Source organism: Arvicanthis niloticus, chromosome 13 (assembly GCF_011762505.2).
Source record: "Arvicanthis niloticus isolate mArvNil1 chromosome 13, mArvNil1.pat.X, whole genome shotgun sequence".
NCBI lineage: Eukaryota > Metazoa > Chordata > Mammalia > Rodentia > Muridae > Arvicanthis > Arvicanthis niloticus.
In genome coordinates, this window is record NC_047670.1 from 72,168,648 (window position 1) to 72,192,967 (window position 24,320).

Consider the following 24,320-nt stretch of genomic DNA (forward strand, 5'->3'; position numbering starts at 1 on the left):
TCTCTGGCCTTGGCCCCTGCACCAGCCCACAACACAGCTGGAAGGGTGGTGTCTCTGGGCGCAGACCCTGGTCCCTCCCTCGTACTGGTTGCCCTCACAATTGCCTGCACTCTCTCGGCTTCTGTTTCCTTATCTGAGAGATGAGATGAGAGAAATCACAGTCCACACCTTCTAAGCCTGTGAGGAGTCCATGGGCTAATTTGTGCCAACTGCTTAGTCCCGTGTCTGGCACACGGCACGCCTGCTCAGTCAATTTTGGTGTTGGTGACTGTGCCCAATGGGTATAATCACTGGGGAGGATTCACCTAAAGTTCAGCCTGGCTTTTAAAGATAACGTAACCATGCAAACAGCTATCCCTCCTCACTGGGCCTTTGTGGCTCAGCAGACTCGGTCTGTCTAACACACAAAGGTATTTATGTCTGATAAGCTTTATCTGGATGACTCTGGGATGTGCTAGGACCCTGTGTTGAGTCAGGACTTTTCTGGGATCTGTTATTGGGGCTTTTAGTAGAAAAGAGGACCAGGCAACTGAACACATCGTCACAGAATTGTAAGGTCCAAGATCTCCTCAACCAGGCCTGCCCTCAACTACTCAGCCACTTGCCATTCAAGGGGGTTCTGCTATGGGTTCCATTCTTTGTCTTTTCCCAGAATCAGGACATCTAGGGACCTCATTAGGAGACACCTAACTTGAATTATTTCCCTTCACCTCCAGTTTCCCAGGCTGCATGTGGGGACTGTAACAAAGGCCTCAGAACGCAAATGGAGTTCATTAAGATGGAATTTTACCTGAGGCAGCCCCTCCTCCACTCCTTAACAACATGGCACCCAAGATGTGCATGTGCTTGCCAAATAGGCTGGGCAGAGGTAACTTCCCATCCCTGGCACAAGGCTGGAAATTCAGAGCCATTTGGAACAAAGAACTCTGCCCCGAAGGTGTTTTCCAGCACCTCCCGGCCAGTTGGATGTGCCCTGCTCACCCTGGCTAGACCCCACCGGTCATCTAGTTTCCAACCTTCATGAACAAGAAGGGGAAGGGGATCTGAGGTCTGAGCTGAATGACCACCTCTACGGAAGAGGGAGCTGTCGTGGGAAGAGGGCTCCTCTCAGGTTTAGAAAAGCCATAACTGAAGTACTGGTTCTTTTGTAGTAACTTAATGACTTTGGGCAGCAACGCCAAATCTTAATCCCCTTGAATCTCCATTTCCCCTTCATAAATCAGAGAGTCATAAGCAAGAAAAAACAAGGTATAGAAAATATTCGCTATCGTCCCTGGAACATGTTAAGTTTTACTAGCCTTTGGTCACCATAACTTTCGGTTATTATATAATATGCTAACTTCATAAGGGTCAAAGGTTGCTGTAGGGAGAGACACTGGGTGGAGTCAGGGGTAGGGGAATCATGGGGGGAAGATAGTCAGGACCTGACTTTAGTTAAGCCTGGCTTGGGCCTGGCACCCAAGGTGAGCAAGGCTCACAGGTACTTGTCTTCCCTGGGAATCGACAGGCACAGACCGGCTGGAGTCATTACAGAGCTGACTGACAGCTAGGGTGGCCCTTGCAACTGCCCAGCCAGCCACATTCTTTAGTCGGGTGGGTGGGTGGCTAGGTGGGCAGCTGACTGTTTATGTATCTACCGGGATGCTGGGCCCCTAATAACACCTTTCCCTAGTATCCCCAGGCAGGCTGCTCAACACTCAGCACTTGGCTGGTTTCCTCATGGCAACTTCTCAGTTACCCCCCATCTCAGCCCTCCGGCTGCTTCCGAGACAAGTCAAGTCAGAAAGCTGGAGAAACAAGGTCAGACTCTGAACAATTGACCAATGAAGCATCTCTCTTTTCTGGCATCGCGAGGAGCTTAGAAGCCCTCTAAGGAATCCTAGCATAGCCCCAAAATCAGTTAGCTGCACGGGCAGCTAACACACACGGTTTACACATTCTGTGTCCTTCTCTAAAAATTTACATTCAAGGAAAATATGTACATCCCTCTAAAGCACTTGGCAAAAATGCAACTCAGTAGGAATTGCCTGAGCACCTAGTATAGGCTCAGGTCTAACTAACATTAAGCTCTGGATGAACGGAAGAGTCATGAAATTTTAGCAAGCATGCAGACTTGCAATTGATCCCTTGTCTGTTGCTGATGGAAGGCCAGAAAGATAAGACTTCAACCATACTTAGAGGTCAGGCACAGAGTTCTCAGAATGCCTGGCCCACCTGTCTACAGTGCCTCAGACAAGTTCCTACCAGTCAGAAGCCAAAGCCATGACAATACCACAGTAGCTAAAAGTGGCTGCATAGATTTGTCTAGAATAATTCTGTCATTTGGGAGATGGAGTTGATATTGAGTATTGAAAACCAGGAGGAAGAAAGGGACCTTCCATGTACAACCAATTTTGAGTTCTGGTTTGCTTGTTTGTTTTTGTTTGTTTGTTTTAAATATTGACTCCATGCTCTGGATTCTGTGTGAACCGGTGATGCCTTAGATGAAGCAGGAGACAATTGTATTAACATTTCACAGTAGCCCTGAACTGGAAACAACGCAGAAGACTGTCCACAAGAGGGAGGACATACGGTGTGTCAGTGTGGAAGAACACATAGGTCCCATGAAAAAGCATGTGACAGAGATTGGTGTGTAAAAACCTCCAGGCCATGTGACCCAGCACTGTACACTGTCTCAAAAACACACGTGAGAACTTAGAAAGGAAAGCAAGGGATAACAAACCCAAGCTGACCTTGCCCTGGGGAGTGACGAGAGGGCTCTGGTAACCATGGCAAGGCCAGGGGCTGTTTAAGAGACTGTATGGTCTGGAGAGAAGGCACAGTTGGTAAAATGTTTACCTCCTGAAGCTGGAAGACCTAGTTTGATCTCTGAGTGTCAGAGATGTGTAATCCCAAAAGTGGGAGATGTAGACAGACAGACCCCTGAAATCACTGCCAGTCTAGCCTAAGTGATGAGCTCCAGGAGCGGATGGCGTTCCTGAGGTTAACACCTAAGGTTGTCCGCTGGCCTACATGCCTACACACAGTGACACACACACTCACAGACACACACTCACACACTCACAGACACACACTCACACACTCACACATTCACACTCACACACATAGACACACATAGACACACACAGACACTCACAGACACACACACTCACACTCACAGACACACATAGACACACGCACACAGACACACACAAACAGACACACACACATAGACACACACACAGACACACAGAGAGACACACACACAAACAGACACACACACACAGACACACACACAAACAGGCACACACACACAGACACGCACACAGATACACACATACAGAAACACACACAGACACACAGACATACACAGGCACACACATACAGACACACACAGAGACACACAGACACAGATACACACACACACACACGCACACGCACACGCACACGCACGTGCACACAGCTTTCGGGAATCAGTTTTCCCCTTCTGCCATATAGAGTCTGGGGACTGAACTCAGCCTGTCAGTCCTAGCAGCAAGCGCCTTTACCCCGTGAGCCTTCTTGTCAGCCCAGACACACACATACTTTAAGAAGTTTAATCAATTGCTGTAAATGCTTTGCTCCTAACTTGGGTGGTTAGTGTCACAGAGCATCTGTAACCATGTTATATACTCTTGAATGATAGATTATTTCTCAATTAAAAAAAAAAACAACAAAACGAAACGAAACAAAAGATAATTGAAAAGCTCGGCGATGCTTCCAGGTTCCTCGTGTCACCCATGGCTTGGAATGAGAAACCAGTGTACCAAATCTGCATTCAGCCAGACGCTAGGACAGCCATTCCTGAGGTCCCACGGGATCTTTCATAATAGGTTTCTGTGCTATCAATTTGGATTGTTGTTGTTTTACACTTCCACCTCATTTCCCCTCCCTCCTCTCCTCCCACGTGGTATCAATTTAGAAACATTCATGATAATCTTTCTTTTTGCTGTTAAATTCCCAGTGTCTTAGTCCATGTCCACGGAGTGACTGTGGGAAACCTTCAGAAGTCTACCGTGCAGGGCACTTGACTTTCCTCTGCTAACTCTCAACAATTCTGCAGAGTGGCTACAATCACCCCAGGTTTACTGATAAAGAAATGGGAATTTGGAGGAATGAAGAAATTTGCCCCGGGAGCCCAAACAACTGGAATGGGGGTGGGGGAGGGGGGGGGCAAAAAGCTGTCACCTGTACTGTACAGGGGATATGTTCTTGTAGCTGAGCGGCCTTCAGTGGGAGAGGAAGTGCCAAGCCCTCAGGGTAGGGGGATACCCAGGGGGCTCCTCCTGCTCAGAGAAGGGGAGAGGGATGGGAGAAGGATTGTGGGAGGGGGTGACCAAGAGGGGGCAGTGAGCAGGATGTAAAGTGAATAAGTAAACAAAATTAAATTGAAAAATAAAAATAAAAAAAGAAATTTGCCACCAAGTTCATTAGCTAGACTGTGACCGATCCAGAATTCTGTCTCTGTTTCTCCTGCTCTTCCCAGGAGCTAGACCAGCCTCAAAGCCTCTACTGCATGCTAGAGGACACTGCTGAATGTTAGCGTCAAGGGGAGCTCAGGAGCTCCGCACAGGGCCTGACTGGAGACCTCAGAGCAGACTAGAGTCCACTTCTCCAGGTCCGAAAGCTAGCTGGGGTCAGGAGCCTAAAAGAGACAGTCAGAGCAGGGTGGGGCCAGATAAGGGAGAGGAGCTCAGAGGAGCTGGTGGGGCAGTGGCCTCTCTAACCCATTCACCTAGCACAACACAGCCGTTTGAACCGGGAGGAGGATTTCGTTTGCCTTCCAGGCCATCTAAGTATGGATTCTGTGTGATTTCTGCACAACGCTGAGTTTCTTTGATGCTTTGGAAATGGAATTTGTATCTAAGACCACAAACAGAGGCACAGAAGGAGCCTTCTGAGACACTACCATCCCCAGAGCAACCTTTGGCCCAAGGGAACTTACGCTCAGGTTAGCTTGCTCAAACTAGTGAGTAAATCTGACCCTACAACCCACAAACACTGATTACAAGCCTATAACACGGGAGCCACAGCACTAAGTGTCTGCAAATGCCCTGCCTGGGAACACAGAGGTGTAGAGTTCCTGGGGGTTACTACTGAGGTTTCAGCAGTCCTGACTCTTTGTCTTCATGTTTCGACCCAACCAAGCCTCAGTTTTTCCATTTATAGAATGGGCACAGGAGTCCTTCCTTCTTCACACAGAAAGGAAATAGGACCAGGAGGCTGTACCTATTAAGTAAGCAGCAGTATCTAGTGCCCAGTGAGCCACCGTTCCTAGAGTTATGGTTCCAGCGCCAGCAGGTGGCACACACTAGTCTTGTCACCATGTCACATCATGCAGAATACCTTAAAGGTTCGGCTTGGCATCAGAAGACCAGTGAGAGGCAGTAACTTCCCAGGAACCGGAGCTTGGTGCTGTTCTAACCCCACTTTCTTGCTGGTACAGCTGCCTACACCCTGCTAATGACGGACTCTCCCCTGTGCAGAATGAAGACTTTGTGTGGCATCTGGTTCTGGGAACACTGCTTACTTTATTCTTTGGCACGAGACCTGCAGGGCAGGTTCACAGAAGCGTGGCACATAGACTCTCACAGCGCCCTCTAGCCTCTGCTGTTTGCCCACTAGCTACCCTGCCCTCCCTTAGTCAGCTCAGTGCTGGAGTTGAGGGGAAGGGGTTCTCACCACCTCCCTGCTCTCAACAGGCAGGCGGGATTTCCCAAGAGGTCCCATTGGCTGTTTTCATTTGTAGTGATGAGAAATAATGACTTCCGGCTTGCCAGAGTAAACAGTCATGGAGGCTCCACTCCCCCGTGTCCTGGGCACTTATCACTCACACACTCAGCCTCTGGGGACTCTCCAGAGAGGCTTCCCTGAGTATCTGAACCACGAGGACTCAGAGGAGAGGGCAGTTTCTCTTCCACATGACACTACCATAGGATGCTGTTGCTGCCACCAACGCCTATAACTTAGGTTGAGCAAGATGCATCTGTCCCCACCCTGGACCATTTCTCCAACAGTCAGAGACAGGACACTCAAATGCTGGCATCCATGGGTGGCAGTTCTATGTCCTACTCAGTAGCCTCTCCCCAGCTCTGCTTCCTGTCTTGGTTGTCATTTTCCAGGATTTTGATTCTAATTGACCTGTGCTCTTTAATCTACGAGGACAAGATCTGAATATGCTTCCCTTCCTGGTTGCTTACTCACATTAGAGTGGGGCTTCTTTTGGACATGGGAGAGTCCCCAGAGGTCTGGGAAGCTGGAGGGATCAAGGAAGCCGCTGTAGGAAGAGGAGGCATGCAGCTGAGTCTCAGCCTAACTCTATCCCAGTTCCCTTGGGGAAGCTAAGGAAGAGCTGGCAGGTCTTCTTGTCCCTTTCTGACCTGCGGTGGCACAGGAAAGACCAAAGACAAGAGCAGTCACAAGTGAAGGACAAAAGAAAGTCACTTCAGCAGTGGGCTGAGTCTGGGGACAAGGTGTCAGGAGGAATTCTCTTCTTAAGGAAGAACTGGAATTGGCTGACGAGGCCAGAGAGCAGGCTGGGGTGCTGGGGCGTCCCTCGGGATCACGCTGCCCCTGCTTCACCTCAGCATTAAGTCTCTCCTGACACTCTTGTCCCTTTGTCACTTCGTGTGACCTCTTCTGGTTTGGATGATTAGGTATCCAGCTTACCCGGGTTTGGGTTTATGTCTTGGCATAGGCACACACAAAACTCCCTTCACTCATGAGAATCCCAGTTTGGATAATAAATCACACAGCCGCTCGTGTGTGTGTGTGTGTGTGTGTGTGTGTGTGTGTGTATCCATCGGGCACTGACATGAAGCAAGGTTAAGGACAAGCCAGAGAGAAGTGTAATTAAAAGTGAGGTCTTGGTAGTCTAGAGCAGCTGCTGGCTTCAGCCCAGTCAGAGCCACCCGAACTGAACAGCAATGGAAGACAGTGCCAGGCCTGCTGTCCCTCCTGGAGCTTAATTTGGAGGCTGAGACCTAGTCTGCTGGGATCTGCTTTGCTGGCATCCCTTGGGGGAAGGGGCTGCCACCACCCTGGGACACACAGATGACTCTTAATCGAACATGGCCTTGTCCTTATTCCCTCTACCTGCATCCCAGATGAACTCAAAGCAGTGGCAAGCGGAAGCTTGACCCCCTAACCCGTTATCTAACTACAAATTAAAATGGGATCTCAGCATCCTGGCCTTGCCTCTCCACTGCGTAGACAATGGCAGCCGAGAGGCTGATCTCAGCCAACTCCTAAGACATAGAATGAAAGGCTAAACAACAGCATTCTCCTGTCTTGGGTAACTTCTCGGTCTAGCCATTTAGACCCTCGACCTTTCTGTATTGAAATCCTAGGCTCTGCATATCTACAATCTGTGCTGAAGGCAGAGGTCTAGGGGGCCTTTGGGAGCTTCCCAAGGGACTCAGACCCTCCAAGAGATCAGTTCAGAGGTGGACGGGGACGCAAACCTATAGATCATGTCATAAGTAAGTAGAGCCCAACGCACCAGGGCCACTCGAGTATGTGCAGACTGACGATTGTACCTACAGAAGAGTCGGTCTCTTCTAAGCTGGCTGACTCTCTTCCTTTCCTTTTCCAGGCCCTCCACCATCTTGGTCAGGAACCAAGTCACAGCTCACCAGGAGCCCTGACTGGGGGTTCCTACTCTTTGCAGTTTGAGGCAATGTCACTGTGGCCTCACTGTGGCCTCAGACAAGCTAGAAAAGCTTACAGGGTGAGGCCCCCAGGCCACCTATTTCTGTTCAAGGGGTCTCTAGTATCCAAAACAAAACCAAGGACTTTACTCTTACTGCCTCCTGTTCTGGCTGTATGCCTGAACACGCAATTCTCTCCAGTCTTCAGCTAGAGAAAAAATAGAGATGGTCCCCCAAATATAAAATACCCCTAGTTTACAGAGTTGAGGGTCCTGGATCCAGACAACCCCTCTCTGCCCCTCAGACGTTCACTCTTACTCCCTAGCCTGGGGAAAGACTTCCTTCCATTTTCTGCTCCCTGAACCTTCTGATTTCTCCTGCATGCCTGGGTAATGGACAAGGTAGAAATGGAACCAGTTGCTGGTAAGTCCACAGTACTGGGATGTACCTTTAGTTCTTAAGAATAGGAAGAGGTACTGATTTACCACAAAACCACTGTGTCTTTGTAGCCATCTCCTGGAATCACCCTTTGCCCATCAAAAGGCCATTACTGACGACCCCCACCCTGCTGTCATGAAGAAGATGGCCTTCCTCAGTGCATTGGGGCAGACCTGAACTCTGTCCAAGGGAACTTTTGCAATGCCCAGAAAATGCCTGTCCAACTGCTTGCCTGGGCTCTGGCCCCTCTCACTGCTGTTGGGCCCAGACAGGAGGCTGACTCACTCACCACAAAGAGGAGGAGGAGGAGGAGCACGAGGAGGAGGAGCACGAGGAGGTGGAGGGTGGCTTAGGCTCAGAGATCCAAGGCTCCCAGAGGCCAGGCAGATTCAGCCTCGGGTGGGGGAATAGTCATAGTGGACACAGTGGTCCTGGAGATCACATGAAGATCCTACCTAGATTCTTCTCCTGGATCCAAGTCCCCTCACTCTCCAAACAGAAACTACCCCTTAAAATCCCTTTCTCAATTTCCACGCTCGCCCTTGAGTCCCTCTGGATATCTGTGGACAGGCTCTCCTGAAAGAGAAACCCAGTACACTAGTCTTGAAGCACTGGTGGCTTTAGAAAGTCAAGCAAAGAAAACCCCATTTAAAAGATTCCACTCCACTATCACAGGTGACCACACATGGGCTCCGCGGGGGTAATAAACAGGCTCCACACACCCCACCTCCAGAGACCTTAGCACCATCGACAGCCAGTCCCTCTCTTCTTACTCCTCCACTCCAAGCCAAAGCGCCGGTCCAAGGAAAGAAACAAACGCTTCTTGTTGTCCAGTCCTGAGCACCATCCTAGCAAAAAAAACTCCTACGCCGAGCCGCCTGAGCATCGCGGAGGTGGCTGCCCCCTCGTCAGTCTCGCACGGACTTCAGCTTTCTCAGACTTGGGTGCCCTCTCAGAGTCCCAACCTCATGGCCCGGATCTCAGTCGCCAACTTTGCTTTCCGAGTCTCTGACTCTACTGCTCGCACCCAGACGCTCAGACCTCCAGACCCCAGACGCCCGCCCCGGGTCTAACCACGCACATAGAACCCCCTTCCCCCTGCTCCCCGATCCGCACCTGGTCCGGCGGTGGACTCACTGCTTGGCGCTCCCGGCGGTAGAGGCTCGGCAGCAGCCTTTTGACAAGCAGAGACTGCTCAGCACCTGGCCCCGCCCCCTTAAGGCCCCACCCCCGGACCGCCCTGCCCCTCCACCACGCCCACTAGGTTCAGCCCTCTGAAGCCCTGAAACTTTCTTGACTTGGAATCAACCACTGCACTATCGCCTTGGACACCCTGCCTTGTGAGAGGCTCCAGGACCCCCGGCCACAGCGCAGCACAGGCGTCTGCCTTCCGTGGGGCAGCCTTTGATGATGTGTGTGCAAATCCACGTTTCTGCCTGTGGTGATCCGTGATGTATGCACCACCCACCCCCGCCGCCGTGGTTCTACCCAGTCGGTTGTCGACGCCTCCGCTAGGTGTGCCACCCGTACCTGAGTTGACCCGGGACCCCGACGCCCGCGGCGCGCTGCGGGGAGCTGTTCTCCGAGCGCCCGTGGGGAATCTCCGGCGAGTTCCTCCTGCAGGGAGCTCAGCCGGACTCTACTGGTTAGGATTAGCACAGGGGACCGGAATGGAGTTGCGTCCTCTCTTCTACCTGACGCTCCTCTGTTAACTACAGCTTCGGAGCATGTTTCTGGCTAATTGCATCTCATTCCAGCGGGCTTTGCCTTAGCTTCTGAGGTCTCTGCCTCCCAGATCCTCCTTCCTTGCCTGGTGTGAAGGAATGAAACAGGCACAAAGTTCACCTAAAGACCAGGAACTGTGGATGGCTCCTGAGAACTTGTTGTAGAAAAAAATGGATAAAGATTATTTTCTACTCACCAGATGCTGAAAGAAATGGGTCGATAGGGCTTCGTCGTTTGAGTAGATGTATGTATAAATAAACATAAGAGTGTTCTCTTAGGATACAAATACTCACAATGTCACTGGACAGTTGGTGACCTCCTTTAGTCAGGGAAGATAATATTGAGGAGACTCAGTGGGGACAGAGAGGTGGAGAACCGAGTGATTTGCCCAGACCGACCGGCGGGCCAGTGAAGGATGAGAACCCAGCCTGGCGCTAGGTGCACTTACCATTCCTCAGTGTTAAAGTAGAAGAAATACTGCCCCTTCCAGCTCTTGATGGCTGTCCTCAAGAAACCGACAGGGGCTAACCAGAAGGAAGAGCTTCCAGACAGCGGAGGTCTGAGGGGAAGATGTGAGGCAGTCCCTTAGACTGTCACGGAAACAAGCGTTCTAGAAAGGCTTTAGCAATTTCAGAAAACATGCAGCACACGGTGTTAAACTCGGGGATGGACAATCTGTATCAAAGGAATGAATGAAAGAGGCCTTTTGAAAGCCCTGCCAGTCTGATATTTATTCTAAATGAAAAAAAAAATTACCAATTCTAAATGAAAGAATCGCTTTCCAGAGCATCATGGGAAAGATGACTCTCAAAGCACAGGAGGAAATCTCAACAGCCAACACATTAAGGTATTCTGAAGTCTTATGAGGCTGCAGGAGGCTACGGACGATGAGCACTGACATACTCCATACTGATCCACTGTGGATCTCTTCACAGCTGTGAACTGGAAGTTCACATAGGTAGCATAGCATGTTCTACAGCATGAAGAGAATTCTCTGAATGTTTTATTCAACCTTCAGATCAATCTTTCAAGACAAAGCAGCAAAACCTGCCCCCATCTTAAAACTGGGCATTTTTACAGCTGGGCAATGTCAGAGCCACTTGAACACTGTCTTCTTTCTGACTAACCGACATCATTTCACACTGGCTCTCAAAAAAAATTTTTTTTTCATGTACTTTTCACCTATTAGATCACAGTCTAGAAAAAAAACCAACCATGTGCAGGGTGAGTGTAGAGATGGCTCAGCCATGAAGAACACTGTCTACTCTTCCAGAGAACCGGGGCTCAATTCTCAGCATCCACATAGCAGCTCACAACTGCCTGTACCTGTCGTTCCAGGGGATCGGACACCTTCACACACCATTCAGTCAAGTCACTAATGTACATTAAAAAAAAAAAATAACAGCCAGGAAGAACTCAGAGGTTCTAGGTTTGGCAAATTTACAAGATTGTAGGTGTCATCACTGTGTTTAACACACTCCATGATTGGTCTAATAACCATACCCCCAGTGATGTCATCCCTGTCCTCCCTTCCTGGACCACCACCTCTCACCTGGCTCTCCAGACTCTGCTCTCCTTCATATCTCTGTCCATCAAATCCTTTCCACCATCTCCAGGCAACAATGATCGGCTGTAGTATTTTGTTACTCTGTCATACAGTTTATCACCTTATAACAAGACACTTTGTATTTGTATTGAATAAGAATTTATTCTACCCCGGCTTTGTTCTCAGAAAGGTAATTTTGTAACAGTGGAAAAAGCAAGATTTTTTTCCTCGTTTCTTCTTCTAGCACCTCCCATTGTCCCCTGACCTCACACATCCCTAAGCAGGTCCTGGAAGGGAGGTTACATGCTCAGCCGTCCTTTCCTGGAACCTTGAGAGCAGACAGCATTCTCTGCTAACTTGACGTCAGAGCTAGTAGCTTTAAATTCCTTTAAAGGCAGGTGGATCTGTGAGTTTCAGGCTAGCCTGCTCTACAGAGTGAGTTCCAGGACAGGCAGCCCTACCTGAGAAACCTTGTTTCAAAACACAAAACAAAATTCTGCTAGATTGTCACAGGAGCCAAGTGCCAGATCCTCTGTGCAAAGTATAACTTTTCTTTTTACCTCTGAAGATAGCATTCTTTGTTGTCCTTAGAAGGGTGGTGTTGGTTACTTGGTCAGATTTCCTCTGTTCAGTATTTGTCTCTGATCAGTTTTACCAGGAACTACATAGGAGTTCTGTAACTCAGCCATTTGGTTTTTTTTTTTTTTAATATTTATTTATTTTATGTATGTGAGTACACTGTAGCTGTCTTCAGACACACCAGAAGAGGGCATCTGACATCATTACAGATGGTTGTGAGCCACCATGTGGTTGCTGGGAATTGAACTCAGAACCTCTGGAAGAGCAGTCGGTGCTCTTAACCACTGAGCCATCTCTCCAGCCTCTGACTCAGCCATTTGTCTATTAGCAAATGACCCCTGCCAGGGGCATGCTCTTTGCAGGAGGGACTTCAGGGCTTGAGACCACCTTGTGCATCCCATAAGGCAAAGCCTGGTCTCTGGTCATCTCTACTAGGCCCTGGGTGCCTATGGGTGGTGTGGGCACATGTGGCCTGTCATCAGCCTATGAGCCCCCCTTTTCTGTGGCCTGGGCAATGTCTCAGAGATTGGCTGGCCCTCTCTGAGTTCCTGGCCATGATGTAAGATTCCAAGAAGATTCTTTCGTCTCTGACATTCCCACAGACCCTGGTAAAAGAGTGGTTGGTGCCCTTTGCGCTCTCAGTGGACTGTTTCCCTCTGACCATTTGCTTTCTCCCGTCTTAGGTCTCTTTCCTTCTCCTTAATATTTTATTGTCACAGGCATGTGGGAAGACCAACAGCAAACCTCTCAATCAACAGATACCGGAAGAGAGATGCCCGAGAGCGACAGAGCCGCAGGGTCGCGGTGGCAGAAGGAACCAAACCTTTTCACTTCTCCCCTCCCTTAGACGCTTTTATGAAATTAAAAGTTTGAAAAGGTTAACTCATCCATCTTTTAGGACAAAGGGGATCTGGGACTGTTCGTGTTTGTGTTCTGATGATGCAGATGAAATGAATAAATGGAGGAGCTGCAGGCAGAGGAGACAAATCCGTTGAAAGGGGCTTTCCAGGGCAATGGCTCTCAAATTGCCAACTGCTATCCAGTAAAGACACACATTCATCATGACCCAGAATACCTATAGGAAAGTTCTCCTGAAACAAGGGCTTCCCTGAAATGGGTTCTCTCTGGAAAAAAAATTTTTTAAAAAGGAAAGACAAGATGGCCCCTAGGTGATGTGAAAGAGAAGGTTTATTGTAGATAAAAAGGAAGAACATAGCCAGAGGCAGGGACCTCTAGCAGAGTCTGGAGTGAGCACGACCCTGAGCTATGGAAGGGGTGAGGGGAGAGAGGTGTGGAGAAAAGGGGAGGAGAGACACCAACCAAGCGGTGGAGCCTAGGCAAAGAGGATGATTAAGAGGCTAGGAAGATGAAAATGAATGGATTATATAGGGAAGCACAGCCCAGCCCCTGGACTGAAGAAGTTTAATATAAGGAGGCAGGGCATGCCTCTTCTACCATGACAGGTAGGGACTGAGGAATGCTGGGAGAACCTGGTGGGCAGGTCTGTTTTGATGTTTTAATGGGTTAATTAGGTTTGAGACCCTTTCTCTCTCTCTTTCTTTCTTTCTTTCTTTCCTTCTTTCTTTCTTTCTCTTACTCTCCCTCCCTCTCTAAATTCCCACTTCTAGCTCCTTCCCCCTCTAGCTCTCTGTCCCACTGCCTCTCTCTCTCTCTCTCTCTCTCTCTCTCTCTCTCTCTCTCTCTCTCTCTCACACACACACACACACACACACACACACACACACACACACACACGATTGTAGACTCCAATGCTCAACACACCACGGGATCCGAGAGCCCAGAACCCGAGAGGACCAGCATAGAATACAAGGAGCATCATCGGGCATCCCAGGGTGGCTTTATGACGGGATCAGGGCTTTGGGAATTTCTTCTCCTATGGTGAACATGAGGTCCCTGAGGTAACTTGTATCTATCAAGGTTTGCTCTTGTGGCCTTAAGTCAAGTGTTACCTTGTCACTGTCCTGAGTTTTCTAGCTTTCTGGCCTGCTCTAGAAACAGCCAGGTGCTGCCGGGTATCCTTCTGGCTCTAAATTCTTCTGGCTCCACTGCTCCATTCCCTGCAGCCCAGATCATGTCTCTATCCTTGAGGGTTTTGGGCATCTGTTTCTCATCTCCTCCCACATCCTGAAGCCCAGGTTGCCAATCTATTGGCCCACACACAGTGTCAGTTAGCATGTCCTGGGGGGTGGACGGGGATCAGATGGGGAGGTGCAGACTTCTACCTGTGCCTCCAAACAGAGGCAACATGGAGCTCTCCCAACTCCCAGGTATCTGCTAGGCTCCTGTCCAAATCTACAACAGGCAATGATAACACTTCCCCAGCCCCCAAAGTCAACCGTTAATACCATTGGAGCAACTCAGAGCGGACTCCTTTCTCATCCAGTTACTGTCTGAGTGTTTTGCAAGGATCATGAACAGTCTTGCAGAAAGCAAAGAGAATCACACTTACAACCCATCTGGGAATTTGTAGTTTGTTCCTCTAAGGAAGAAGGTCTTCTGGAAGAGCCAAGTGATGGAGGTAAGTGGAGAGACTCTGTGGTTTAGAAATGACACAGATGACAACGGAGTTACCTTACTGTCATGCTGCTGCAGGAGAAGTCAGCAGCGGAAAGCTGGCTGCCTTCTAATATCCTCACTTCTGTAAAACAGTGTTTCCAGGGAGGGTGGTTGGGCAACAATCTCCCTTCCTTCATACCAGTGAGCAGAAGCCCCGTAGCCCAGGTCCTGGACACGCCTACGTGTTTCTTCAGAACAGGGAGGACATTCCGTCAGCAGCCCAGGAATTCGTTAAACATCTCTCCCCTGGGGCCCCGACTCTAGAAAGATGTGCCCGTTGACAGCTCCTCTTTTTTTCTGACTTTGGCCTTTAGCCTGGTAGGAGCACACCACAAATCCTGGCTGCCCCACTCAGAAGCACTCACTTCATTGTTCTTAGCTGTCAAAGACGTCAGTGTGGTTAAAGTTTGTGTGTCTGCTGTCCCCTTCTCATTCCAGCTGGCGTTACTGTGGACAGGGTGGCAGAGGCGTCTTTCGCTGTGCACTGTCAGAATGTCCTGCAACCGAGAAGTGACCTCAAGATGGTTTTGTTGTGAAAACCTACTGGCAAATGAGAAACTGTCACATCTGAGTGAAAAGAAGAAGAAGAAGAAGAAGAAGAAGAAGAAGAAGAAGAAGAAGAAGAAGAAGAAGAAGAAGAAGAAGAAGAAGAAGAAGAAGAAATTAACGAGGGAAAGACATGATTGCTCCTATGTATGCATGGCGGAGGAGAACATTCTGTGTAAACGAAGAGGAGAGTAGAGCCAGAGGCAGAGGAGGCATCTGGGAGAGTCCAGAGTGCACAGGACCCTGAGCCAGGTGAGGAGATGGGGGAGGGGGCTAAGAGGGGAAGGGAAAGGGCAAGGGAGAGGGGAGAGCAGGGGAACCAGATGCATCTGTCTGGAGACCTAAAAGAGAGTAAATGAAAAAGACCAGGTATCCAAATGGTTAGATTCTATGGGGAAGGACAGCTGGGCAAGGGCAGCCCAGCCCCTGGGTCAGACAAGTTTAGGGCAGAGGGTGAGATATGACAGCCAGGAGGGGGTCCTATAAACAGGCAGAGAACCTGGCAGCCAGATCTGCTTTGATATGTTAAATAGGCACCTCTGGCCATTTGTCCTGGCTTTGAGACCTAACAGTGCCCGAGCATAGAAATCATTTTAAAACTATTACCAGTATACAGCTAATATCTCCACTTCGTGCTGTAACTCTGGGTGGGACTCAACAACAGTAGTGAATATCAGGTCTAACCGCAAATGATATTCTTGATACTTTCTGACTTTTGTCCCGACCGGCGTCTACTCTTTGCACTGAGATATCTCACCGAGCAGATTTGACACTTGGCTCCTGGATAAGAGGGCCAGAAGGTGGTACTGATGGCTCTCTTACACAAGCAACATATTAAAACTTGATTTTTTTTTTCAGCGATTTATCTTTCAGGAGTTCAGAACATGGATGATGGACAAAGCAGCAGAAGTTTGGGCTATACTCAGAGAGTTGAAGATGGCTTGGGCCACATGAATCCTGTCTTAAACAAACCAGCAAACAAAACTTAAAAACAATTAAAAAAAAAAAAAAAAGTCAGAATATTGCCTCTCTCTGTGCATAGGGGACCACACAGAGCGTCTTCTTCTAGAGGCCATTGCTTTAGAAAGGAGAGCGGTAACGAATGGATGCAGAAGTCCACACCGACAAAGCTGTGTGCTTAGTGAGCCATTGAGCAGCGGGTCCACTGTTCTGTTTTTACCCCACTCTGCCCCTTTTCCTCCTGCTGCTTTTTGGAGCGATGGAGACACTGGTTTTGGGGAAGGGAGCTGGACATACTGGTTTTGATACCCTTCATGAATGTTCTCTCTGAAAGTTAAAGCTTCTATACATAGGATGACTTAACTGAAGTCTTTGGTTTGGGCCATTTTCAGTTGGGTTTGAAAGAGTTTTAACTTTGGAAAATACTGAATTTTATATCTGTGATCTCTGTATGCCGAGAGAGCTCCCTGACACACTTCTATAAGGTCCCAAGACAGAGAGTGTAGGGAGAAGCATGTTTGGGTTGTGTCCCTCTTATTGGCTGAGTAACTTGGGGCAATCGCTGGATCTCTCTGCGCATGTGATTTACCATCAATAGAATAAGAATAAATGTCAGTCACAGGGCTGCTGACTCCAGGGGACTGCTGATGGATAGGTGGAATATTAACTTAGTAGCTAATTGTAGTCATTAGCAGAGCCCCTTAAAATTGTGCTGGTGTCTGGAGTTTCAACTGCATATTTTCTTGATCTTTATAAATTGTTTGTTTTTAGAATCCAGGCTGGTCTGAAACTTACTAGGTAGCCCGGTCTGGACTCAGATGCAAGATTGTTTATGTTAAAGTCCCAAGTACTAAGATAAGATGCTTTTTAAAATAATGATGATGATGATATAATATACAAATTATATAAATATATAAGGTATATAATATAATAATAGAAATATTATTATTGTTGACAATAAATATTTTTATTTCGATACACAGTCTCTCTCTATAGTCCTGGCTGTCCTGGAACTCATGTAGATGAGGCTAGCCTCAAACTCACAGAGATCTGCTTGGCTCTGCCTCCAGAGTGTTTGAATTATTTTTTAATTTAATTTTATTTCCAATGATTGTCTGTGGTGTGTGTGTGTAAATGGAGGTGGGTGCACACCACGGCTCATATGCAGAGGTCATGGGATGATTTTCAGAATGAGCTCTCGCCTTCTACCATAAACTCTGTGGACCAAACTCGGGACATCAGCCTTGTGGGGCAAGACTATTACTTCCTGCGCCATCTCACCAGCCCCTATGACCTTTTTTATCTCATAGGTTATACATGAGTTGTGGGGGAAAACACGAGATAGAGAAGGAATTGGAATACTTGGAAAAAGGAAATTGATCGCTGTGCCATCAACAGTGGTACCTAATCTTAAAACTAAGGACACAGTAAGTGACGCTTGGCAGTGTATCCTAGCCCTCAGCACAGACTTCTAGGTTACTTTTACCTTCTACCTAGTATGGTTTTTTGTTTGTTTGCTTTAAAATTTATTTATTTTTTATTTTATGTGCATTGGTGTTTTTGCCTGTATCAATGTCCGTGTGGGGTGTCAGATCTTGGAGTTACAGACAGTTATGAGCCCCTCACCCCCCCATGTGGATGCTGGGAACTGAACCTGGGTCCTCTAGGAAGCACAGTCCTACGCTCAACCCCCAAGCCATCTATCTCTCCAGCCCACCTAGTATGTATTAAAGTTAGGGTAGCTTGGAGATGTTTGGCTTGAGATAGTCAACTCTGATCATCCAAGAACCAGAGGACCCAGATGGTGGGGTTATGGGCTGGGGCGTTGACTGACGCCTTTACTGATCACTTCCAATAGATTGCTTCTACTTTGTGAGACATGGGGAGCAACCACAGAGCCAGCTGGAGAGGATTGCCAAGAGTGCTTGCCACGTGTCTCAAGAGGAGTGCAGTCTGACTGTGCAAGACTTGGGCTGCCTAGCACTGTTGCAAGAGTAAAAAATAAACTCAAAAATGGAGGCCGCTCACACCAGCACCAGAGCAAGATCATTTAAGATCTTTAGAGTATACCATGTCAGTTATAATAGCTTTGACTTTATGACAACTGTACTCTTTGTCTAGAAAGACCTAGACCTTTGGGGGAATTTGTCTCTTGCTTTCGAGAACAAAGTGGCATTTGTAGCCTGCTTTTTGCAGGTGAAGATGAAGTTAATAAGGTAGGTGAAGGTTGAATTAAAGAAAGATTTTCTGACCCATTGAAGACTGCTCTGATTGCTTTGTGAGTTTACAAATAGCCACCAGGACTTCATACGGCCAGTTCCGAGGCTGCCAAGCTCCAGCAGTTAGCACCGAGGCTTAGGTTGCTTTTCTTCCCCCAAATGGCCTCACCCTGAGGGAAATCTACTGTTTGATACCAGGGCCAGCTCATCAAAGCCTGGACCTATCAGAGTGCAGACTGTTAAGCTTCTATTGCCCAGTCCCACCCAAAGATATATTGACTCTTTAAACAGCTGCAGGCAGCAAGCTAGTGGACATGCCGGTCTAAAAAAAAAAAAAAAAAAAAAAAAAAAAAAAAAAAAAAAAAAAAAGCCAGGGTGATGTGCTATATGGGCCCAGGCATCTGTGAGTCCTAATGGAGGCAGGATGCTGACATCCATGGTGCTATATAGAACCACATCCTGTAGTATAATCCACGGGGGTCATAGGATAAATGCTCAAAATATTTGGAAGGATGCCTAACAAATTCCCAGAGAACTCCAGAAACATCTGCTTGTACCTTTTACCCAGAAAAGGGATCTCACCAGGTTAGAACTGTTGTTTCCTTAGACTCTGTGCCTGGAGTGGCATTGTGCCAACTCAAACTGCTGCTTAGGTTCAGCTGGAAGCATGGGATGTCTTACTGTGTTAGAAGTTATAGTGGGAGATACCTTGGCAAGGAGGTCGGAGGTCATGACATCAGATGAGACGGGGGGGGGGGGGGGCTTCTCTGCTATGGGACCTGGATATTTATTGACCTGGGTAGCAATTAATTGTGAGCATTTTCTTTATGAGAACTCACGACATTCTTCACCTGAGATTGGTAGTCTTGCCTCTATGCCTGTTATAACTCAATAAAATGTCCATTTAAAACCTAGTTCCGATGGCATTGTCAAGAGACCACCTTCACGGCGTTCTTTATCGTGTTCCCTTTGCAGATGGGAAACTGATGCTCAGAGTGACTCGGTGTGAAGGGCTGAGATCCCTCCCATAAACGTAACCAGCAGGTAACAAACCGGGTAGCTACATTGGGATCAGGAATTCCTTTGGGGGCAAAGAACCATGCTTTTGTGTGCTCGAGAACCTGGCACAGTGCTGTGTGTACAGAGAGGGCTTCATACACGACTAGCAATCAACGTTTCTAGACAGGAAAACATGGCTTATGGTTCCTTAAAGAACTGTGATGGATGTTCTGAACAGGATGCCCAAACGAGAACCATGAGCCCCAACAACTGAATCCTTGATGCTATTTTTGCCCCAGAAATTTAATGCTTCGTCATGGTGAGAATGAGAAGGGAATCTCAATGGTGAAAGTTAAAGAAAGAGAAAGAAAGAAAGAAAGAAAGAAAGAAAGAAAGAAAGAAAGAAAGAAAGAAAGAAAGGAAAAGAAAAAACAAAACCAAATTCCTTTTTTTACTATTTTTTAATTTACTTTTTATTGGATATTTTATTTACATTTCAGATGCCATCCCCTTTCCTTATTTCTCCTCCCTAGTAAACCTCTGTCCCATGCCCCCTTTTCCTTTTTTGTTTTTATACAATTTTATTAAACCAAACTCCTTGTCATTGAATTGAGTTAATGCTGTCCTCTGTGTTGGGTGCTGACACGAGACAGGACCCAGCGTGTCTCTGTCACCCTACCCACCACCTTTCCCCTGATTCCTTGGATCTTAGACTTTGAACTGACACTGCATCTCCTGCAGGTTGGGCCAGCGCACTCAGGCCCAACAGTAGGAAGGCTCCTTTCATGTTTGCTGCTCACTTACTTCCTTTTCCAAACTCTTCATGTGAAGACACAATCCCTGCTTTGTGGTTAGTCACAGTACCCCTGGGGTCACTTGTTATCTGACTTCATTAGATGATTGATTGACATTTGAGCCCTGGCAATTAAAAATTTATTGCTGTGTTGTTTTCTTTCAAACATCACGTACCCTTTAAGGACAGAGTCTTTGGGAGGGACTGTGCCAAGGTTGAAAAGATAGTTCATTTCTCATCATTGGAAGGGTTAGACACCTCCCAGTTGAAACAACAATCTTCTAAAATTCTAAGTTAATCACCAAACTGGCACTAAAGGAGCTCAAAATAAAGGGAGCCTGTGGTCCCAGGTATTTAGGAGGCAGAGGCAGGCAGGTCCTAAGTCAAGACCAGTCAGACAACTTGGCAAGAGCCTGTGTCAAAACAGGTAAAATAAGTCAATTAAAAGGGCTAGTGGTGTTACTCAGTGTTAAAAAGCTTGCCTGGTGTGCAGGTCTTTAGTCCTGTAAAAGAAATAGATAGATTAAAAACAATAATAAATAAATATCTTCGAGCTTCGATTTTAATGGTGTCCCAGGACATGGTGATGGGAAATAAAACTCAAGAATTGTCTTGGGTAAAGGGGGAATCCTCAAAGTGCGCCTGCCAGCTGTCAAGAAGGAGAGTGAGCAATGAACCTCTCCAGTGGTGGGAAGCTGGCTTTGACTATTCAAAATGGTAGGAAGTAGCACTCTAAAAGTATCACCAAAACCCAGTGCTTCTTTGGGTTTACAGTTCAAAAATCACAGGCTTCCTGATCCTACTTTCATACATCATATATTTAAAGCAATCCTAGAAGCCAGTCCTAGTGACACAGGTAGGTAACCCAGCTGCAGAGGCTGAGGTGGGAGGGTCAAATTTCAGAGCTAGCATGGGCTACAGAGTGAGTTTAAGGCCAGTATGACAATGGAGTGAGACTCTACCTCAAAATTAAAAAAATAAATAAAGAAAGAAAAGATGGGGACTAGTTCAGTAGTGGAATGCTTGTCTAGTGTACATGAAATGTTGAATTAAATCTTTAATAGTGTCTTTCAAAAGAGTAAATGAAAGGGCTGGACAGCAGTGGCACACGCCTTTTGTCCCAGCACTAGGGAGGCAGAGGCAAACAGATCTCTGAGGTCAAGGCCAGCCTGGTCTACAGAGTGAGTTCCAGGATAGCCAGGGCTACACAAAGGAAACCTGTCTCAAACAAACAAAAACAAACAAACAAATAGAAATAAATATATACACAGTGATTCCATGTTGCTACTGATGTAATCCAGAGCTCGTCACTGCAGAGTGCCCAATCTCATCCCAGCTCCAGATGCTGTCACTGTCAAAGTCCCAAAACACACATGGACACAAACCACGGCAGAAATAGCTCCAAGAACTTCAGATATTAAAACTTGCAGTCATCGTATAAAGTAAGTTTAATTAGTTTAAAGAAATATGAGAGAAACTTAAAAAAAGAGTCAGGTGAAGAGAAACTATAAATATGAAGACATGGGGGAAAATGCAAATGAATTTCTAGAAAGAATAGAAAATACTGTGTTGCGTCTTACAAGTCTTTGGGTAGATTAAGCAGCAGTTTGGCAATAACTGAGGGGAAAATGAGTGAACTGGAAGTTATAGCCATCCAACCCGTGAGTGAACTGGAAGTCATAGCCATCCGACCCGTGACCTGGAATGTAAGCAGGAAGATGAAGACGTGGAAACGTGAGACATTAAAGGATGTGGCAGAGATAGTGAGTCACGCTCAGTCAGGACAACTGAGGTTCTAGAAAGGCCAGGTCATACGTAAAGAGACAATGGCTAAGGTGGTTCCAGCTCCAGGGAGCCACGAAGCCCAATGGATGTCAGGAGAACTATGTGTTCACATCCAGAAAAGTCACCGAAAGCCATGAGAGAAAAGACACCTACCATGTGATCTGACCAGGCTTGAGGCTGACTTTTCTTTTCTTTTTTTCTCTTCCTTCCCTTCTCCCCTGCTTGCTCTGGCCCTGCTCACTCCAGCCCTGCTCGCTCAGGCCCGGCTTGCTCCGGCCCAAAGGTTTTTATTTATTTATTTTATGTAAGTACACTGTAGCTGTCTTCAGACAACCCCATAAGAGGACATCAGATCCCATTACAGATGGTTGTGAGCCACCATGTGGTTGCTGGGATTTGAACTCGTGACCTCTGGAAGAGCAGTCAGTGCTCTTAACTGCCGAGCCATCTCACCAGCCCCTTAGGCTGACTTTTCAGCCATAGTCAGATGTAGGGACAAAAGCAAGATAAAGCACTTAATAAGGCAAGTCAACATGCACCAATAACCATGGTGGTTCGTCACTCAATAAACATCCTACAGAAAGAATAGTGACTTAAAATTTCAGATACCCATGAGGAGTCTGCCAGGATTCTCAAACGGTTCTAAGCTTGTGTGCACACAATGACAGAGCCACAGACACGGACAGCCAAAGGACAGGTTAAAAAGATGAAAGATTCGCAGTCACACTGAGAAATGTCTCAATGCCAGAGAGACTGAGTAGACAGAAGAACAAGAGAGGGTGACACAGAGGTGGCTCAGTGGTTAAGGACATTGGCTGCTCAACCCTGAGGACTATAGTTCAGACCCCAGCACCGCAGTTACACAGCTCACACCCACCCATGACTCCAGATCCATGGGGCTCCCCACCCTCTGCTGGTCTCTATATTCACCCAGACATATAAATAAGACGAAATAAAATTTGAAATAAGTGATAGAGAAGATAAAAAAAAAAAAAAACAATGAGCAAATGTGAATTAAGTTCCCAGTACAGTACGTTCCACCCAGTAATTAAGAGAATAAGTATTGTTTTTGAACACTGGTAGGATGTTTATGAAAACTGGCCATGTTAGGGCATAAACCTAGTGTCAATATTCAAAGAATCACTTTCATACTAATTGCATTCTCTGACCACAATCCAGCTAAGAAGAAGCAAGATGAAGCAGGAGAGGAGAGGTTGCTGCGGCAACACTAAATGAGCAATTTAGACTGGGCATAGTGGGACATGCTTGTGATCCAGCACTCAGGAGGCTCGAGGTCAAGTCTGGGAAGACTCAGTGACTAAGACTGCTTGATGTGCAAGTTTAAGGATCTGGTTTGAAATCTCAGCGCCTGGAAGCACCCATAACCCCTAGCACTGTGCACTGAGGGGGTTGGAGACAGGAGGATAACTGGAGCTTACTGGCTGCCAGCCTAGCAGGAGATGGGAATGAGATGGAACACTGTGTTCTCTGGCTTTGACTTGCGAGCGCACACACACACACACACACACACACACACACACAAACATACACACACACACCCTCCACCCCACCACACACAAAGTTCAAGGTCATCCACGGCTACATAAGGAGTTGGAGGCTGGCCTAAGACACAAGATACAGTTTCATAACAGCAAACAGACAGGAGGGACGGCTCAGCCTGTAAGGGTATGAACTGTTCTTGCAGAAGGCTTGAGGTTGGTTCCTCCAGCACACACAGTGGTAGCTCACAACCACTTGTAACTCTGGCTCAGGGGAACCTGACACCTCTGGCCCCCCGTGGCTCCTGCACACAAGTGCACACACCCAGCCCCTTCGCTGCACATATACATTATTAAAAATAAATCAAAATGAAATAAAAAAAAAACAAGAATAACATCAAAACTACCTTGGAACTTTTGACCTAACAGAAGTTTCTTCTTTTATTTTATATGTTTATTCATATGGTAGGCTATCACTAGCTGCATGGGCTAAGGTTGTAAGTTGCTCTGAACTGTATTTTGCCTGGTTTGGCATTACTTATTTATTTTTATTTTATATAAGTGCTTTGCCCAAATGTATGCATATGTACCTCATGTGTGCCTGGTGTCCAGGGAGGTCAGAAGAAGTCATCAGATCCCCTGGGACTGGAATTACAGAACTGTCATGTGGTTGCTGGGAACTGAACCTGGGTCTTCTGCAAGAGCAGCCAGTGCTCTTAACTGCCGAGGTATCTTTTCAGTCCTCATCGCTGTGCTTTAAAAGTCCACTATACTTAATGGTCAAAACAAGTCACATGATCTTGACTAACTTCTGGTCTCTTTGCAAAACAATCCTCTGACTGGTTCAGGAAAGGAGGTGGGGTGGGAAATAGACACGAACTCCTCGGTGTGCAAGAAAGTGCTCTACAAAGTGAAGTTGTAAAACATGCTTTTGAAAAATGCATGTGTAAAAAAGAAAATAAGTATCATTACTAAGTACATATGAAC

The 24,320-nt window shown here is 47.2% G+C and overlaps 1 protein-coding gene and 1 long non-coding RNA gene across 4 annotated transcripts in view; one reads left to right on the forward strand and one right to left on the reverse strand.

Moving 5' to 3' along the window:
• The window catches only part of Vdr (vitamin D receptor), a 54,652-nt gene extending 45,352 nt beyond the window's left edge, over nucleotides 1-9,300 (reverse strand). For both annotated transcript variants that reach the window (XM_034516200.2, XM_076911983.1), the window contains exon 1: nucleotides 9,222-9,300. The gene's annotated coding sequence lies outside the window, so the exon portion shown is untranslated. The remainder of the gene's footprint in view (nucleotides 1-9,221) is intronic.
• A 5,445-nt stretch (nucleotides 9,301-14,745) lies between these two features.
• LOC143434156 (uncharacterized) lies at nucleotides 14,746-19,840 on the forward strand. Of its 2 annotated transcripts, XR_013103451.1 has the most exons (4): nucleotides 14,746-15,330; nucleotides 15,937-17,465; nucleotides 17,897-18,254; nucleotides 19,233-19,840. It is a non-coding gene; the product is annotated as an uncharacterized LOC143434156 (long non-coding RNA). The 2 variants fall into 2 exon arrangements; XR_013103450.1 differs by lacking the exon at nucleotides 19,233-19,840 and having other exon boundaries at nucleotides 17,897-18,571.
• Nucleotides 19,841-24,320: the final 4,480 nt, after the last annotated feature.